This window comes from Schistocerca piceifrons, chromosome 1, assembly GCF_021461385.2.
Source record: "Schistocerca piceifrons isolate TAMUIC-IGC-003096 chromosome 1, iqSchPice1.1, whole genome shotgun sequence".
NCBI lineage: Eukaryota > Metazoa > Arthropoda > Insecta > Orthoptera > Acrididae > Schistocerca > Schistocerca piceifrons.
Genome location: NC_060138.1, coordinates 456,865,342 through 456,882,503, shown reverse-complemented (window position 1 = coordinate 456,882,503; position 17,162 = coordinate 456,865,342). Strand labels below are relative to the sequence as shown.

Sequence of the window (17,162 nt, the reverse complement as noted above, 5' to 3'; positions counted from 1 at the left end):
TATGACTCGCGGCAACACCTGACGGCGAGAGAGATGCGGCGTCTATCCACTTGTTATCGAGCCACATACCGGTACCTGTAGTCAAGAGGCTTGGAGGACTGCAAGACATTGCCACGGAGGTGAATGCAGCTAACCACTGTAGTTAGAGTCCTGACAGCGCAGGCACGTTCATTTGCTCGTATACATGTGATGGAGACCGTGTCTGACACTGCTGTGGCGTACACCTTGGCCTAGGCTTTGCTGGGTATCGCCACTTGCATTGCAGCCAGCTGCCTCCGCGGGCGCCTCCGTGGCCATGGCCGTGATCGTCTAGTGGTTAGGACATTGCGTTGTGGCCGCAATAACCCAGGTTCGAATCCTGGTCACGGCAATTTTGAAAGTTTTGCCTTGCTGCCGTTGCAATGGCGAGTACTCGAAATGACAGTACTCTCTTGATTTTTTCACTCGTGTTCCGCAGGCCGCAGTTAGCACTACCACTTCATCCCCAACACGTAATGTCGCCTCCCAGAGCGCAGACGTCCGCTGCTCTCTGTAGTCGAAAAGGGCAGTCGTTTGAAGTGCGATGGATGAGCAGCCAGTCCCAGCAGAACAGGAAGCTGTGGCGTGCACTGTTTCTACAAATGCTAGGAACACTGGCGCACCAAGCAGCGCATGTAGCGTGGCCGAGCGCTTTAAGGCGCTGGTTTAAGGCACCAGTCTCTCTGTAGGCGCGGTTTCGAATCCCGTAGCTGCCGGGGGTTTTGATGTGATCGCGTTAACCTGCCGCTTTTCCTTCAAGTGTAACCTCCTTGAGCTCACATATGTTTGATACATGGAGCATTCTAACTCCGTCTGACAGTTACAGCTACGATACTTTAGTGGTTAAGGAAAGCCATGGTTCGAAACCTGGTCACGGCACGAAAACGTCTCTTGACGCTGTCTCCTTAACTGCGACAGCTACAGACAAGTGGCGTCGCTACCATACGGCGGGCACGGCTTTTTCTTGCGTTGGATGGCCTAAAGAGACGCTTCCAGTGGGAGAGCAGTGGAAATACATGGCACGGCGATTGCCAAGATACTTCCATTTCGAAGTGATCTTTGTAGTACAAACGAAACGTTTTGCCGCTGCTGATCCAACGGTAACGTGGCCGAGCGGTCTAAGGCGCTGGTTTTAGGCACCAGTCTCTCCGGAGGCGTGGGTTCGAATCCCACCGTTGCCACTTTTTACGTCTCATTTTTGTGCCGTTGCGGTGTGTTCTCGTGGGGTAGGACGCAGCTCTTGTGACGCGCGTGTTGTGTAGGTAGCGTGGCCGAGCGGTCTAAGGCGCTGGTTTCAGGCACCATTCTCTTCGGAGGCGTGGGTTCCAATCCCACAGCTGCCGAACGTGTAATGTTTCCTGTGTCGAAGGCAGATGCACTCATTGCCCGCAAAGGAAACAACACAACAACGCGTGAGCGTCTGCTTGGTGAATTGTCGTAGAACAGTGCGTGGTGCAACGACAGGATTTGTAGGCACCTTTTGCTCTCATCATTGCTGGCGTTCGTCTCCACGAAATGCGTCCGGAGCACGCCGTTCTATAACGCGAGGGAGTGGATTTTTTACAGTTGTCGTCAGTTAACCGTGGGCGCCTGCTGCGTTCGCTGGAAAGAGCACTTCCGTCGTTATCCGGTTTGGTCTAGTGGCTAGGATACCTGGCTCTCAACGAGGAGGCCCGGGTTCGATTCCCGGTACCGGACTTGCGCGTTTTCCTTGCTCCTCCTATGCGACTTGTCTCGACTTTGCTCGACTGACGCTACGCTGACGCGTGCAGAAAGCTACGTTAAGTATGACTCGCGGCAACACCTGACGGCGAGAGAGATGCGGCGTCTATCCACTTGTTATCGAGCCACATACCGGTACCTGTAGTCAAGAGGCTTGGAGGACTGCAAGACATTGCCACGGAGGTGAATGCAGCTAACCACTGTAGTTAGAGTCCTGACAGCGCAGGCACGTTCATTTGCTCGTATACATGTGATGGAGACCGTGTCTGACACTGCTGTGGCGTACACCTTGGCCTAGGCTTTGCTGGGTATCGCCACTTGCATTGCAGCCAGCTGCCTTCGCGGGCGCCTCCGTGGCCATGGCCGTGATCGTCTAGTGGTTAGGACATTGCGTTGTGGCCGCAATAACCCAGGTTCGAATCCTGGTCACGGCAATTTTGAAAGTTTTGCCTTGCTGCCGTTGCAATGGCGAGTACTCGAAATGACAGTACTCTCTTGATTTTTTCACTCGTGTTCCGCAGGCCGCAGTTAGCACTACCACTTCATCCTCAACACGTAATGTCGCCTCCCAGAGCGCAGACGTCCGCTGCTCTCTGTAGTCGAAAAGGGCAGTCGTTTGAAGTGCGATGGATGAGCAGCCAGTCCCAGCAGAACAGGAAGCTGTGGCGTGCACTGTTTCTACAAATGCTAGGAACACTGGCGCACCAAGCAGCGCATGTAGCGTGGCCGAGCGCTTTAAGGCGCTGGTTTAAGGCACCAGTCTCTCTGTAGGCGCGGTTTCGAATCCCGTAGCTGCCGGGGGTTTTGATGTGATCGCGTTAACCTGCCGCTTTTCCTTCAAGTGTAACCTCCTTGAGCTCACATATGTTTGATACATGGAGCATTCTAACTCCGTCTGACAGTTACAGCTACGATACTTTAGTGGTTAAGGAAAGCCCAGGTTCGAAACCTGGTCACGGCACGAAAACGTCTCTTGACGCTGTCTCCTTAACTGCGACAGCTACAGACAAGTGGCGTCGCTACCATACGGCGGGCACGGCTTTTTCTTGCGTTGGATGGCCTAAAGAGACGCTTCCAGTGGGAGAGCAGTGGAAATACATGGCACGGCGATTGCCAAGATACTTCCATTTCGAAGTGATCTTTGTAGTACAAACGAAACGTTTTGCCGCTGCTGATCCAACGGTAACGTGGCCGAGCGGTCTAAGGCGCTGGTTTTAGGCACCAGTCTCTCCGGAGGCGTGGGTTCGAATCCCACCGTTGCCACTTTTTACGTCTCATTTTTGTGCCGTTGCGGTGTGTTCTCGTGGGGTAGGACGCAGCTCTTGTGACGCGCGTGTTGTGTAGGTAGCGTGGCCGAGCGGTCTAAGGCGCTGGTTTCAGGCACCATTCTCTTCGGAGGCGTGGGTTCCAATCCCACAGCTGCCGAACGTGTAATGTTTCCTGTGTCGAAGGCAGATGCACTCATTGCCCGCAAAGGAAACAACACAACAACGCGTGAGCGTCTGCTTGGTGAATTGTCGTAGAACAGTGCGTGGTGCAACGACAGGATTTGTAGGCACCTTTTGCTCTCATCATTGCTGGCGTTCGTCTCCACGAAATGCGTCCGGAGCACGCCGTTCTATAACGCGAGAGAGTGGATTTTTTACAGTTGTCGTCAGTTAACCGTGGGCGGCTGCTGCGTTCGCTGGAAAGAGCACTTCCGTCGTTATCCGGTTTGGTCTAGTGGCTCGGATACCTGGCTCTCAACGAGGAGGCCCGGGTTCGATTCCCGGTACCGGACTTGCGCGTTTTTCTTGCTCCTCCTATGCGACTTGTCTCGACTTTGCTCGACTGACGCTACGCTGACGCGTGCAGAAAGCTACGTTAAGTATGACTCGCGGCAACACCTGACGGCGAGAGAGATGCGGCGTCTATCCACTTGTTATCGAGCCACATACCGGTACCTGTAGTCAAGAGGCTTGGAGGACTGCAAGACATTGCCACGGAGGTGAATGCAGCTAACCACTGTAGTTAGAGTCCTGACAGCGCAGGCACGTTCATTTGCTCGTATACATGTGATGGAGACCGTGTGTGACACTGCTGTGGCGTACACCTTGGCCTAGGCTTTGCTGGGTATCGCCACTTGCATTGCAGCCAGCTGCCTTCGCGGGCGCCTCCGTGGCCATGGCCGTGATCGTCTAGTGGTTAGGACATTGCGTTGTGGCCGCAATAACCCAGGTTCGAATCCTGGTCACGGCAATTTTGAAAGTTTTGCCTTGCTGCCGTTGCAATGGCGAGTACTCGAAATGACAGTACTCTCTTGATTTTTTCACTCGTGTTCCGCAGGCCGCAGTTAGCACTACCACTTCATCCCCAACACGTAATGTCGCCTCCCAGAGCGCAGACGTCCGCTGCTCTCTGTAGTCGAAAAGGGCAGTCGTTTGAAGTGCGATGGATGAGCAGCCAGTCCCAGCAGAACAGGAAGCTGTGGCGTGCACTGTTTCTACAAATGCTAGGAACACTGGCGCACCAAGCAGCGCATGTAGCGTGGCCGAGCGCTTTAAGGCGCTGGTTTAAGGCACCAGTCTCTCTGTAGGCGCGGTTTCGAATCCCGTAGCTGCCGGGGGTTTTGATGTGATCGCGTTAACCTGCCGCTTTTCCTTCAAGTGTAACCTCCTTGAGCTCACATATGTTTGACATGGAGCATTCTAACTCCGTCTGACAGTTACAGCTACGATACTTTAGTGGTTAAGGAAAGCCCAGGTTCGAAACCTGGTCACGGCACGAAAACGTCTCTTGACGCTGTCTCCTTAACTGCGACAGCTACAGACAAGTGGCGTCGCTACCATACGGCGGGCACGGCTTTTTCTTGCGTTGGATGGCCTAAAGAGACGCTTCCAGTGGGAGAGCAGTGGAAATACATGGCACGGCGATTGCCAAGATACTTCCATTTCGAAGTGATCTTTGTAGTACAAACGAAACGTTTTGCCGCTGCTGGTCCAACGGTAACGTGGCCGAGCGGTCTAAGGCGCTGGTTTTAGGCACCAGTCTCTCCGGAGGCGTGGGTTCGAATCCCACCGTTGCCACTTTTTACGTCTCATTTTTGTGCCGTTGCGGTGTGTTCTCGTGGGGTAGGACGCAGCTCTTGTGACGCGCGTGTTGTGTAGGTAGCGTGGCCGAGCGGACTAAGGCGCTGGTTTCAGGCACCATTCTCTTCGGAGGCGTGGGTTCCAATCCCACAGCTGCCGAACGTGTAATGTTTCCTGTGTCGAAGGCAGATGCACTCATTGCCCGCAAAGGAAACAACACAACAACGCGTGAGCGTCTGCTTGGTGAATTGTCGTAGAACAGTGCGTGGTGCAACGACAGGATTTGTAGGCACCTTTTGCTCTCATCATTGCTGGCGTTCGTCTCCACGAAATGCGTCCGGAGCACGCCGTTCTATAACGCGAGGGAGTGGATTTTTTACAGTTGTCGTCAGTTAACCGTGGGCGCCTGCTGCGTTCGCTGGAAAGAGCACTTCCGTCGTTATCCGGTTTGGTCTAGTGGCTAGGATACCTGGCTCTCAACGAGGAGGCCCGGGTTCGATTCCCGGTACCGGACTTGCGCGTTTTCCTTGCTCCTCCTATGCGACTTGTCTCGACTTTGCTCGACTGACGCTACGCTGACGCGTGCAGAAAGCTACGTTAAGTATGACTCGCGGCAACACCTGACGGCGAGAGAGATGCGGCGTCTATCCACTTGTTATCGAGCCACATACCGGTACCTGTAGTCAAGAGGCTTGGAGGACTGCAAGACATTGCCACGGAGGTGAATGCAGCTAACCACTGTAGTTAGAGTCCTGACAGCGCAGGCACGTTCATTTGCTCGTATACATGTGATGGAGACCGTGTCTGACACTGCTGTGGCGTACACCTTGGCCTAGGCTTTGCTGGGTATCGCCACTTGCATTGCAGCCAGCTGCCTTCGCGGGCGCCTCCGTGGCCATGGCCGTGATCGTCTAGTGGTTAGGACATTGCGTTGTGGCCGCAATAACCCAGGTTCGAATCCTGGTCACGGCAATTTTGAAAGTTTTGCCTTGCTGCCGTTGCAATGGCGAGTACTCGAAATGACAGTACTCTCTTGATTTTTTCACTCGTGTTCCGCAGGCCGCAGTTAGCACTACCACTTCATCCCCAACACGTAATGTCGCCTCCCAGAGCGCAGACGTCCGCTGCTCTCTGTAGTCGAAAAGGGCAGTCGTTTGAAGTGCGATGGATGAGCAGCCAGTCCCAGCAGAACAGGAAGCTGTGGCGTGCACTGTTTCTACAAATGCTAGGAACACTGGCGCACCAAGCAGCGCATGTAGCGTGGCCGAGCGCTTTAAGGCGCTGGTTTAAGGCACCAGTCTCTCTGTAGGCGCGGTTTCGAATCCCGTAGCTGCCGGGGGTTTTGATGTGATCGCGTTAACCTGCCGCTTTTCCTTCAAGTGTAACCTCCTTGAGCTCACATATGTTTGACATGGAGCATTCTAACTCCGTCTGACAGTTACAGCTACGATACTTTAGTGGTTAAGGAAAGCCCAGGTTCGAAACCTGGTCACGGCACGAAAACGTCTCTTGACGCTGTCTCCTTAACTGCGACAGCTACAGACAAGTGGCGTCGCTACCATACGGCGGGCACGGCTTTTTCTTGCGTTGGATGGCCTAAAGAGACGCTTCCAGTGGGAGAGCAGTGGAAATACATGGCACGGCGATTGCCAAGATACTTCCATTTCGAAGTGATCTTTGTAGTACAAACGAAACGTTTTGCCGCTGCTGGTCCAACGGTAACGTGGCCGAGCGGTCTAAGGCGCTGGTTTTAGGCACCAGTCTCTCCGGAGGCGTGGGTTCGAATCCCACCGTTGCCACTTTTTACGTCTCATTTTTGTGCCGTTGCGGTGTGTTCTCGTGGGGTAGGACGCAGCTCTTGTGACGCGCGTGTTGTGTAGGTAGCGTGGCCGAGCGGACTAAGGCGCTGGTTTCAGGCACCATTCTCTTCGGAGGCGTGGGTTCCAATCCCACAGCTGCCGAACGTGTAATGTTTCCTGTGTCGAAGGCAGATGCACTCATTGCCCGCAAAGGAAACAACACAACAACGCGTGAGCGTCTGCTTGGTGAATTGTCGTAGAACAGTGCGTGGTGCAACGACAGGATTTGTAGGCACCTTTTGCTCTCATCATTGCTGGCGTTCGTCTCCACGAAATGCGTCCGGAGCACGCCGTTCTATAACGCGAGGGAGTGGATTTTTTACAGTTGTCGTCAGTTAACCGTGGGCGCCTGCTGCGTTCGCTGGAAAGAGCACTTCCGTCGTTATCCGGTTTGGTCTAGTGGCTAGGATACCTGGCTCTCAACGAGGAGGCCCGGGTTCGATTCCCGGTACCGGACTTGCGCGTTTTCCTTGCTCCTCCTATGCGACTTGTCTCGACTTTGCTCGACTGACGCTACGCTGACGCGTGCAGAAAGCTACGTTAAGTATGACTCGCGGCAACACCTGACGGCGAGAGAGATGCGGCGTCTATCCACTTGTTATCGAGCCACATACCGGTACCTGTAGTCAAGAGGCTTGGAGGACTGCAAGACATTGCCACGGAGGTGAATGCAGCTAACCACTGTAGTTAGAGTCCTGACAGCGCAGGCACGTTCATTTGCTCGTATACATGTGATGGAGACCGTGTCTGACACTGCTGTGGCGTACACCTTGGCCTAGGCTTTGCTGGGTATCGCCACTTGCATTGCAGCCAGCTGCCTTCGCGGGCGCCTCCGTGGCCATGGCCGTGATCGTCTAGTGGTTAGGACATTGCGTTGTGGCCGCAATAACCCAGGTTCGAATCCTGGTCACGGCAATTTTGAAAGTTTTGCCTTGCTGCCGTTGCAATGGCGAGTACTCGAAATGACAGTACTCTCTTGATTTTTTCACTCGTGTTCCGCAGGCCGCAGTTAGCACTACCACTTCATCCCCAACACGTAATGTCGCCTCCCAGAGCGCAGACGTCCGCTGCTCTCTGTAGTCGAAAAGGGCAGTCGTTTGAAGTGCGATGGATGAGCAGCCAGTCCCAGCAGAACAGGAAGCTGTGGCGTGCACTGTTTCTACAAATGCTAGGAACACTGGCGCACCAAGCAGCGCATGTAGCGTGGCCGAGCGCTTTAAGGCGCTGGTTTAAGGCACCAGTCTCTCTGTAGGCGCGGTTTCGAATCCCGTAGCTGCCGGGGGTTTTGATGTGATCGCGTTAACCTGCCGCTTTTCCTTCAAGTGTAACCTCCTTGAGCTCACATATGTTTGACATGGAGCATTCTAACTCCGTCTGACAGTTACAGCTACGATACTTTAGTGGTTAAGGAAAGCCCAGGTTCGAAACCTGGTCACGGCACGAAAACGTCTCTTGACGCTGTCTCCTTAACTGCGACAGCTACAGACAAGTGGCGTCGCTACCATACGGCGGGCACGGCTTTTTCTTGCGTTGGATGGCCTAAAGAGACGCTTCCAGTGGGAGAGCAGTGGAAATACATGGCACGGCGATTGCCAAGATACTTCCATTTCGAAGTGATCTTTGTAGTACAAACGAAACGTTTTGCCGCTGCTGGTCCAACGGTAACGTGGCCGAGCGGTCTAAGGCGCTGGTTTTAGGCACCAGTCTCTCCGGAGGCGTGGGTTCGAATCCCACCGTTGCCACTTTTTACGTCTCATTTTTGTGCCGTTGCGGTGTGTTCTCGTGGGGTAGGACGCAGCTCTTGTGACGCGCGTGTTGTGTAGGTAGCGTGGCCGAGCGGACTAAGGCGCTGGTTTCAGGCACCATTCTCTTCGGAGGCGTGGGTTCCAATCCCACAGCTGCCGAACGTGTAATGTTTCCTGTGTCGAAGGCAGATGCACTCATTGCCCGCAAAGGAAACAACACAACAACGCGTGAGCGTCTGCTTGGTGAATTGTCGTAGAACAGTGCGTGGTGCAACGACAGGATTTGTAGGCACCTTTTGCTCTCATCATTGCTGGCGTTCGTCTCCACGAAATGCGTCCGGAGCACGCCGTTCTATAACGCGAGGGAGTGGATTTTTTACAGTTGTCGTCAGTTAACCGTGGGCGCCTGCTGCGTTCGCTGGAAAGAGCACTTCCGTCGTTATCCGGTTTGGTCTAGTGGCTAGGATACCTGGCTCTCAACGAGGAGGCCCGGGTTCGATTCCCGGTACCGGACTTGCGCGTTTTCCTTGCTCCTCCTATGCGACTTGTCTCGACTTTGCTCGACTGACGCTACGCTGACGCGTGCAGAAAGCTACGTTAAGTATGACTCGCGGCAACACCTGACGGCGAGAGAGATGCGGCGTCTATCCACTTGTTATCGAGCCACATACCGGTACCTGTAGTCAAGAGGCTTGGAGGACTGCAAGACATTGCCACGGAGGTGAATGCAGCTAACCACTGTAGTTAGAGTCCTGACAGCGCAGGCACGTTCATTTGCTCGTATACATGTGATGGAGACCGTGTCTGACACTGCTGTGGCGTACACCTTGGCCTAGGCTTTGCTGGGTATCGCCACTTGCATTGCAGCCAGCTGCCTTCGCGGGCGCCTCCGTGGCCATGGCCGTGATCGTCTAGTGGTTAGGACATTGCGTTGTGGCCGCAATAACCCAGGTTCGAATCCTGGTCACGGCAATTTTGAAAGTTTTGCCTTGCTGCCGTTGCAATGGCGAGTACTCGAAATGACAGTACTCTCTTGATTTTTTCACTCGTGTTCCGCAGGCCGCAGTTAGCACTACCACTTCATCCCCAACACGTAATGTCGCCTCCCAGAGCGCAGACGTCCGCTGCTCTCTGTAGTCGAAAAGGGCAGTCGTTTGAAGTGCGATGGATGAGCAGCCAGTCCCAGCAGAACAGGAAGCTGTGGCGTGCACTGTTTCTACAAATGCTAGGAACACTGGCGCACCAAGCAGCGCATGTAGCGTGGCCGAGCGCTTTAAGGCGCTGGTTTAAGGCACCAGTCTCTCTGTAGGCGCGGTTTCGAATCCCGTAGCTGCCGGGGGTTTTGATGTGATCGCGTTAACCTGCCGCTTTTCCTTCAAGTGTAACCTCCTTGAGCTCACATATGTTTGATACATGGAGCATTCTAACTCCGTCTGACAGTTACAGCTACGATACTTTAGTGGTTAAGGAAAGCCCAGGTTCGAAACCTGGTCACGGCACGAAAACGTCTCTTGACGCTGTCTCCTTAACTGCGACAGCTACAGACAAGTGGCGTCGCTACCATACGGCGGGCACGGCTTTTTCTTGCGTTGGATGGCCTAAAGAGACGCTTCCAGTGGGAGAGCAGTGGAAATACATGGCACGGCGATTGCCAAGATACTTCCATTTCGAAGTGATCTTTGTAGTACAAACGAAACGTTTTGCCGCTGCTGATCCAACGGTAACGTGGCCGAGCGGTCTAAGGCGCTGGTTTTAGGCACCAGTCTCTCCGGAGGCGTGGGTTCGAATCCCACCGTTGCCACTTTTTACGTCTCATTTTTGTGCCGTTGCGGTGTGTTCTCGTGGGGTAGGACGCAGCTCTTGTGACGCGCGTGTTGTGTAGGTAGCGTGGCCGAGCGGTCTAAGGCGCTGGTTTCAGGCACCATTCTCTTCGGAGGCGTGGGTTCCAATCCCACAGCTGCCGAACGTGTAATGTTTCCTGTGTCGAAGGCAGATGCACTCATTGCCCGCAAAGGAAACAACACAACAACGCGTGAGCGTCTGCTTGGTGAATTGTCGTAGAACAGTGCGTGGTGCAACGACAGGATTTGTAGGCACCTTTTGCTCTCATCATTGCTGGCGTTCGTCTCCACGAAATGCGTCCGGAGCACGCCGTTCTATAACGCGAGAGAGTGGATTTTTTACAGTTGTCGTCAGTTAACCGTGGGCGGCTGCTGCGTTCGCTGGAAAGAGCACTTCCGTCGTTATCCGGTTTGGTCTAGTGGCTCGGATACCTGGCTCTCAACGAGGAGGCCCGGGTTCGATTCCCGGTACCGGACTTGCGCGTTTTTCTTGCTCCTCCTATGCGACTTGTCTCGACTTTGCTCGACTGACGCTACGCTGACGCGTGCAGAAAGCTACGTTAAGTATGACTCGCGGCAACACCTGACGGCGAGAGAGATGCGGCGTCTATCCACTTGTTATCGAGCCACATACCGGTACCTGTAGTCAAGAGGCTTGGAGGACTGCAAGACATTGCCACGGAGGTGAATGCAGCTAACCACTGTAGTTAGAGTCCTGACAGCGCAGGCACGTTCATTTGCTCGTATACATGTGATGGAGACCGTGTGTGACACTGCTGTGGCGTACACCTTGGCCTAGGCTTTGCTGGGTATCGCCACTTGCATTGCAGCCAGCTGCCTTCGCGGGCGCCTCCGTGGCCATGGCCGTGATCGTCTAGTGGTTAGGACATTGCGTTGTGGCCGCAATAACCCAGGTTCGAATCCTGGTCACGGCAATTTTGAAAGTTTTGCCTTGCTGCCGTTGCAATGGCGAGTACTCGAAATGACAGTACTCTCTTGATTTTTTCACTCGTGTTCCGCAGGCCGCAGTTAGCACTACCACTTCATCCCCAACACGTAATGTCGCCTCCCAGAGCGCAGACGTCCGCTGCTCTCTGTAGTCGAAAAGGGCAGTCGTTTGAAGTGCGATGGATGAGCAGCCAGTCCCAGCAGAACAGGAAGCTGTGGCGTGCACTGTTTCTACAAATGCTAGGAACACTGGCGCACCAAGCAGCGCATGTAGCGTGGCCGAGCGCTTTAAGGCGCTGGTTTAAGGCACCAGTCTCTCTGTAGGCGCGGTTTCGAATCCCGTAGCTGCCGGGGGTTTTGATGTGATCGCGTTAACCTGCCGCTTTTCCTTCAAGTGTAACCTCCTTGAGCTCACATATGTTTGACATGGAGCATTCTAACTCCGTCTGACAGTTACAGCTACGATACTTTAGTGGTTAAGGAAAGCCCAGGTTCGAAACCTGGTCACGGCACGAAAACGTCTCTTGACGCTGTCTCCTTAACTGCGACAGCTACAGACAAGTGGCGTCGCTACCATACGGCGGGCACGGCTTTTTCTTGCGTTGGATGGCCTAAAGAGACGCTTCCAGTGGGAGAGCAGTGGAAATACATGGCACGGCGATTGCCAAGATACTTCCATTTCGAAGTGATCTTTGTAGTACAAACGAAACGTTTTGCCGCTGCTGGTCCAACGGTAACGTGGCCGAGCGGTCTAAGGCGCTGGTTTTAGGCACCAGTCTCTCCGGAGGCGTGGGTTCGAATCCCACCGTTGCCACTTTTTACGTCTCATTTTTGTGCCGTTGCGGTGTGTTCTCGTGGGGTAGGACGCAGCTCTTGTGACGCGCGTGTTGTGTAGGTAGCGTGGCCGAGCGGACTAAGGCGCTGGTTTCAGGCACCATTCTCTTCGGAGGCGTGGGTTCCAATCCCACAGCTGCCGAACGTGTAATGTTTCCTGTGTCGAAGGCAGATGCACTCATTGCCCGCAAAGGAAACAACACAACAACGCGTGAGCGTCTGCTTGGTGAATTGTCGTAGAACAGTGCGTGGTGCAACGACAGGATTTGTAGGCACCTTTTGCTCTCATCATTGCTGGCGTTCGTCTCCACGAAATGCGTCCGGAGCACGCCGTTCTATAACGCGAGGGAGTGGATTTTTTACAGTTGTCGTCAGTTAACCGTGGGCGTCTGCTGCGTTCGCTGGAAAGAGCACTTCCGTCGTTATCCGGTTTGGTCCAGTGGCTAGGATACCTGGCTCTCAACGAGGAGGCCCGGGTTCGATTCCCGGTACCGGACTTGCGCGTTTTTCTTGCTCCTCCTATGCGACTTGTCTCGACTTTGCTCGACTGACGCTACGCTGACGCGTGCAGAAAGCTACGTTAAGTATGACTCGCGGCAACACCTGACGGCGAGAGAGATGCGGCGTCTATCCACTTGTTATCGAGCCACATACCGGTACCTGTAGTCAAGAGGCTTGGAGGACTGCAAGACATTGCCACGGAGGTGAATGCAGCTAACCACTGTAGTTAGAGTCCTGACAGCGCAGGCACGTTCATTTGCTCGTATACATGTGATGGAGACCGTGTCTGACACTGCTGTGGCGTACACCTTGGCCTAGGCTTTGCTGGGTATCGCCACTTGCATTGCAGCCAGCTGCCTTCGCGGGCGCCTCCGTGGCCATGGCCGTGATCGTCTAGTGGTTAGGACATTGCGTTGTGGCCGCAATAACCCAGGTTCGAATCCTGGTCACGGCAATTTTGAAAGTTTTGCCTTGCTGCCGTTGCAATGGCGAGTACTCGAAATGACAGTACTCTCTTGATTTTTTCACTCGTGTTCCGCAGGCCGCAGTTAGCACTACCACTTCATCCCCAACACGTAATGTCGCCTCCCAGAGCGCAGACGTCCGCTGCTCTCTGTAGTCGAAAAGGGCAGTCGTTTGAAGTGCGATGGATGAGCAGCCAGTCCCAGCAGAACAGGAAGCTGTGGCGTGCACTGTTTCTACAAATGCTAGGAACACTGGCGCACCAAGCAGCGCATGTAGCGTGGCCGAGCGCTTTAAGGCGCTGGTTTAAGGCACCAGTCTCTCTGTAGGCGCGGTTTCGAATCCCGTAGCTGCCGGGGGTTTTGATGTGATCGCGTTAACCTGCCGCTTTTCCTTCAAGTGTAACCTCCTTGAGCTCACATATGTTTGATACATGGAGCATTCTAACTCCGTCTGACAGTTACAGCTACGATACTTTAGTGGTTAAGGAAAGCCCAGGTTCGAAACCTGGTCACGGCACGAAAACGTCTCTTGACGCTGTCTCCTTAACTGCGACAGCTACAGACAAGTGGCGTCGCTACCATACGGCGGGCACGGCTTTTTCTTGCGTTGGATGGCCTAAAGAGACGCTTCCAATGGGAGAGCAGTGGAAATACATGGCACGGCGATTGCCAAGATACTTCCATTTCGAAGTGATCTTTGTAGTACAAACGAAACGTTTTGCCGCTGCTGATCCAACGGTAACGTGGCCGAGCGGTCTAAGGCGCTGGTTTTAGGCACCAGTCTCTCCGGAGGCGTGGGTTCGAATCCCACCGTTGCCACTTTTTACGTCTCATTTTTGTGCCGTTGCGGTGTGTTCTCGTGGGGTAGGACGCAGCTCTTGTGACGCGCGTGTTGTGTAGGTAGCGTGGCCGAGCGGTCTAAGGCGCTGGTTTCAGGCACCATTCTCTTCGGAGGCGTGGGTTCCAATCCCACAGCTGCCGAACGTGTAATGTTTCCTGTGTCGAAGGCAGATGCACTCATTGCCCGCAAAGGAAACAACACAACAACGCGTGAGCGTCTGCTTGGTGAATTGTCGTAGAACAGTGCGTGGTGCAACGACAGGATTTGTAGGCACCTTTTGCTCTCATCATTGCTGGCGTTCGTCTCCACGAAATGCGTCCGGAGCACGCCGTTCTATAACGCGAGAGAGTGGATTTTTTACAGTTGTCGTCAGTTAACCGTGGGCGGCTGCTGCGTTCGCTGGAAAGAGCACTTCCGTCGTTATCCGGTTTGGTCTAGTGGCTCGGATACCTGGCTCTCAACGAGGAGGCCCGGGTTCGATTCCCGGTACCGGACTTGCGCGTTTTTCTTGCTCCTCCTATGCGACTTGTCTCGACTTTGCTCGACTGACGCTACGCTGACGCGTGCAGAAAGCTACGTTAAGTATGACTCGCGGCAACACCTGACGGCGAGAGAGATGCGGCGTCTATCCACTTGTTATCGAGCCACATACCGGTACCTGTAGTCAAGAGGCTTGGAGGACTGCAAGACATTGCCACGGAGGTGAATGCAGCTAACCACTGTAGTTAGAGTCCTGACAGCGCAGGCACGTTCATTTGCTCGTATACATGTGATGGAGACCGTGTGTGACACTGCTGTGGCGTACACCTTGGCCTAGGCTTTGCTGGGTATCGCCACTTGCATTGCAGCCAGCTGCCTTCGCGGGCGCCTCCGTGGCCATGGCCGTGATCGTCTAGTGGTTAGGACATTGCGTTGTGGCCGCAATAACCCAGGTTCGAATCCTGGTCACGGCAATTTTGAAAGTTTTGCCTTGCTGCCGTTGCAATGGCGAGTACTCGAAATGACAGTACTCTCTTGATTTTTTCACTCGTGTTCCGCAGGCCGCAGTTAGCACTACCACTTCATCCCCAACACGTAATGTCGCCTCCCAGAGCGCAGACGTCCGCTGCTCTCTGTAGTCGAAAAGGGCAGTCGTTTGAAGTGCGATGGATGAGCAGCCAGTCCCAGCAGAACAGGAAGCTGTGGCGTGCACTGTTTCTACAAATGCTAGGAACACTGGCGCACCAAGCAGCGCATGTAGCGTGGCCGAGCGCTTTAAGGCGCTGGTTTAAGGCACCAGTCTCTCTGTAGGCGCGGTTTCGAATCCCGTAGCTGCCGGGGGTTTTGATGTGATCGCGTTAACCTGCCGCTTTTCCTTCAAGTGTAACCTCCTTGAGCTCACATATGTTTGACATGGAGCATTCTAACTCCGTCTGACAGTTACAGCTACGATACTTTAGTGGTTAAGGAAAGCCCAGGTTCGAAACCTGGTCACGGCACGAAAACGTCTCTTGACGCTGTCTCCTTAACTGCGACAGCTACAGACAAGTGGCGTCGCTACCATACGGCGGGCACGGCTTTTTCTTGCGTTGGATGGCCTAAAGAGACGCTTCCAGTGGGAGAGCAGTGGAAATACATGGCACGGCGATTGCCAAGATACTTCCATTTCGAAGTGATCTTTGTAGTACAAACGAAACGTTTTGCCGCTGCTGGTCCAACGGTAACGTGGCCGAGCGGTCTAAGGCGCTGGTTTTAGGCACCAGTCTCTCCGGAGGCGTGGGTTCGAATCCCACCGTTGCCACTTTTTACGTCTCATTTTTGTGCCGTTGCGGTGTGTTCTCGTGGGGTAGGACGCAGCTCTTGTGACGCGCGTGTTGTGTAGGTAGCGTGGCCGAGCGGACTAAGGCGCTGGTTTCAGGCACCATTCTCTTCGGAGGCGTGGGTTCCAATCCCACAGCTGCCGAACGTGTAATGTTTCCTGTGTCGAAGGCAGATGCACTCATTGCCCGCAAAGGAAACAACACAACAACGCGTGAGCGTCTGCTTGGTGAATTGTCGTAGAACAGTGCGTGGTGCAACGACAGGATTTGTAGGCACCTTTTGCTCTCATCATTGCTGGCGTTCGTCTCCACGAAATGCGTCCGGAGCACGCCGTTCTATAACGCGAGGGAGTGGATTTTTTACAGTTGTCGTCAGTTAACCGTGGGCGGCTGCTGCGTTCGCTGGAAAGAGCACTTCCGTCGTTATCCGGTTTGGTCCAGTGGCTAGGATACCTGGCTCTCAACGAGGAGGCCCGGGTTCGATTCCCGGTACCGGACTTGCGCGTTTTTCTTGCTCCTCCTATGCGACTTGTCTCGACTTTGCTCGACTGACGCTACGCTGACGCGTGCAGAAAGCTACGTTAAGTATGACTCGCGGCAACACCTGACGGCGAGAGAGATGCGGCGTCTATCCACTTGTTATCGAGCCACATACCGGTACCTGTAGTCAAGAGGCTTGGAGGACTGCAAGACATTGCCACGGAGGTGAATGCAGCTAACCACTGTAGTTAGAGTCCTGACAGCGCAGGCACGTTCATTTGCTCGTATACATGTGATGGAGACCGTGTGTGACACTGCTGTGGCGTACACCTTGGCCTAGGCTTTGCTGGGTATCGCCACTTGCATTGCAGCCAGCTGCCTTCGCGGGCGCCTCCGTGGCCATGGCCGTGATCGTCTAGTGGTTAGGACATTGCGTTGTGGCCGCAATAACCCAGGTTCGAATCCTGGTCACGGCAATTTTGAAAGTTTTGCCTTGCTGCCGTTGCAATGGCGAGTACTCGAAATGACAGTACTCTCTTGATTTTTTCACTCGTGTTCCGCAGGCCGCAGTTAGCACTACCACTTCATCCCCAACACGTAATGTCGCCTCCCAGAGCGCAGACGTCCGCTGCTGTCTGTAGTCGAAAAGGGCAGTCGTTTGAAGTGCGATGGATGAGCAGCCAGTCCCAGCAGAACAGGAAGCTGTGGCGTGCACTGTTTCTACAAATGCTAGGAACACTGGCGCACCAAGCAGCGCATGTAGCGTGGCCGAGCGCTTTAAGGCGCTGGTTTAAGGCACCAGTCTCTCTGTAGGCGCGGTTTCGAATCCCGTAGCTGCCGGGGGTTTTGATGTGATCGCGTTAACCTGCCGCTTTTCCTTCAAGTGTAACCTCCTTGAGCTCACATATGTTTGATACATGGAGCATTCTAACTCCGTCTGACAGTTACAGCTACGATACTTTAGTGGTTAAGGAAAGCCCAGGTTCGAAACCTGGTCACGGCACGAAAACGTCTCTTGACGCTGTCTCCTTAACTGCGACAG

General features: G+C 54.1%; 25 non-coding genes across 25 annotated transcripts; all 25 read left to right on the top strand.

Annotated features, from left to right (window-relative positions):
• Positions 1-298: 298 nt before the first annotated feature.
• Trnah-gug lies at positions 299-370 on the top strand. The gene has a single exon. It is a non-coding gene; the product is annotated as a tRNA-His (tRNA).
• Positions 371-1,117: 747 nt separating this feature from the next.
• Positions 1,118-1,199, top strand: Trnal-uag. The gene has a single exon. It is a non-coding gene; the product is annotated as a tRNA-Leu (tRNA).
• Positions 1,200-1,644: 445 nt separating this feature from the next.
• Trnae-cuc lies at positions 1,645-1,716 on the top strand. The gene has a single exon. It is a non-coding gene; the product is annotated as a tRNA-Glu (tRNA).
• Positions 1,717-2,102: 386 nt separating this feature from the next.
• Trnah-gug lies at positions 2,103-2,174 on the top strand. The gene has a single exon. It is a non-coding gene; the product is annotated as a tRNA-His (tRNA).
• Positions 2,175-2,921: 747 nt separating this feature from the next.
• Trnal-uag lies at positions 2,922-3,003 on the top strand. The gene has a single exon. It is a non-coding gene; the product is annotated as a tRNA-Leu (tRNA).
• A 903-nt stretch (positions 3,004-3,906) lies between these two features.
• Positions 3,907-3,978, top strand: Trnah-gug. The gene has a single exon. It is a non-coding gene; the product is annotated as a tRNA-His (tRNA).
• A 745-nt stretch (positions 3,979-4,723) lies between these two features.
• Positions 4,724-4,805, top strand: Trnal-uag. Its single transcript has one exon. It is a non-coding gene; the product is annotated as a tRNA-Leu (tRNA).
• A 445-nt stretch (positions 4,806-5,250) lies between these two features.
• Positions 5,251-5,322, top strand: Trnae-cuc. The gene has a single exon. It is a non-coding gene; the product is annotated as a tRNA-Glu (tRNA).
• Positions 5,323-5,708: 386 nt separating this feature from the next.
• Positions 5,709-5,780, top strand: Trnah-gug. Its single transcript has one exon. It is a non-coding gene; the product is annotated as a tRNA-His (tRNA).
• Positions 5,781-6,525: 745 nt separating this feature from the next.
• Positions 6,526-6,607, top strand: Trnal-uag. The gene has a single exon. It is a non-coding gene; the product is annotated as a tRNA-Leu (tRNA).
• Positions 6,608-7,052: 445 nt separating this feature from the next.
• Trnae-cuc lies at positions 7,053-7,124 on the top strand. The gene has a single exon. It is a non-coding gene; the product is annotated as a tRNA-Glu (tRNA).
• Positions 7,125-7,510: 386 nt separating this feature from the next.
• Positions 7,511-7,582, top strand: Trnah-gug. Its single transcript has one exon. It is a non-coding gene; the product is annotated as a tRNA-His (tRNA).
• A 745-nt stretch (positions 7,583-8,327) lies between these two features.
• Positions 8,328-8,409, top strand: Trnal-uag. Its single transcript has one exon. It is a non-coding gene; the product is annotated as a tRNA-Leu (tRNA).
• A 445-nt stretch (positions 8,410-8,854) lies between these two features.
• On the top strand, positions 8,855-8,926 carry Trnae-cuc. The gene has a single exon. It is a non-coding gene; the product is annotated as a tRNA-Glu (tRNA).
• A 386-nt stretch (positions 8,927-9,312) lies between these two features.
• Positions 9,313-9,384, top strand: Trnah-gug. Its single transcript has one exon. It is a non-coding gene; the product is annotated as a tRNA-His (tRNA).
• Positions 9,385-10,131: 747 nt separating this feature from the next.
• On the top strand, positions 10,132-10,213 carry Trnal-uag. The gene has a single exon. It is a non-coding gene; the product is annotated as a tRNA-Leu (tRNA).
• A 903-nt stretch (positions 10,214-11,116) lies between these two features.
• Trnah-gug lies at positions 11,117-11,188 on the top strand. The gene has a single exon. It is a non-coding gene; the product is annotated as a tRNA-His (tRNA).
• A 745-nt stretch (positions 11,189-11,933) lies between these two features.
• On the top strand, positions 11,934-12,015 carry Trnal-uag. The gene has a single exon. It is a non-coding gene; the product is annotated as a tRNA-Leu (tRNA).
• A 445-nt stretch (positions 12,016-12,460) lies between these two features.
• Trnae-cuc lies at positions 12,461-12,532 on the top strand. Its single transcript has one exon. It is a non-coding gene; the product is annotated as a tRNA-Glu (tRNA).
• A 386-nt stretch (positions 12,533-12,918) lies between these two features.
• Positions 12,919-12,990, top strand: Trnah-gug. Its single transcript has one exon. It is a non-coding gene; the product is annotated as a tRNA-His (tRNA).
• Positions 12,991-13,737: 747 nt separating this feature from the next.
• Positions 13,738-13,819, top strand: Trnal-uag. Its single transcript has one exon. It is a non-coding gene; the product is annotated as a tRNA-Leu (tRNA).
• A 903-nt stretch (positions 13,820-14,722) lies between these two features.
• On the top strand, positions 14,723-14,794 carry Trnah-gug. The gene has a single exon. It is a non-coding gene; the product is annotated as a tRNA-His (tRNA).
• Positions 14,795-15,539: 745 nt separating this feature from the next.
• Positions 15,540-15,621, top strand: Trnal-uag. Its single transcript has one exon. It is a non-coding gene; the product is annotated as a tRNA-Leu (tRNA).
• A 445-nt stretch (positions 15,622-16,066) lies between these two features.
• On the top strand, positions 16,067-16,138 carry Trnae-cuc. Its single transcript has one exon. It is a non-coding gene; the product is annotated as a tRNA-Glu (tRNA).
• A 386-nt stretch (positions 16,139-16,524) lies between these two features.
• Positions 16,525-16,596, top strand: Trnah-gug. The gene has a single exon. It is a non-coding gene; the product is annotated as a tRNA-His (tRNA).
• Positions 16,597-17,162: the final 566 nt, after the last annotated feature.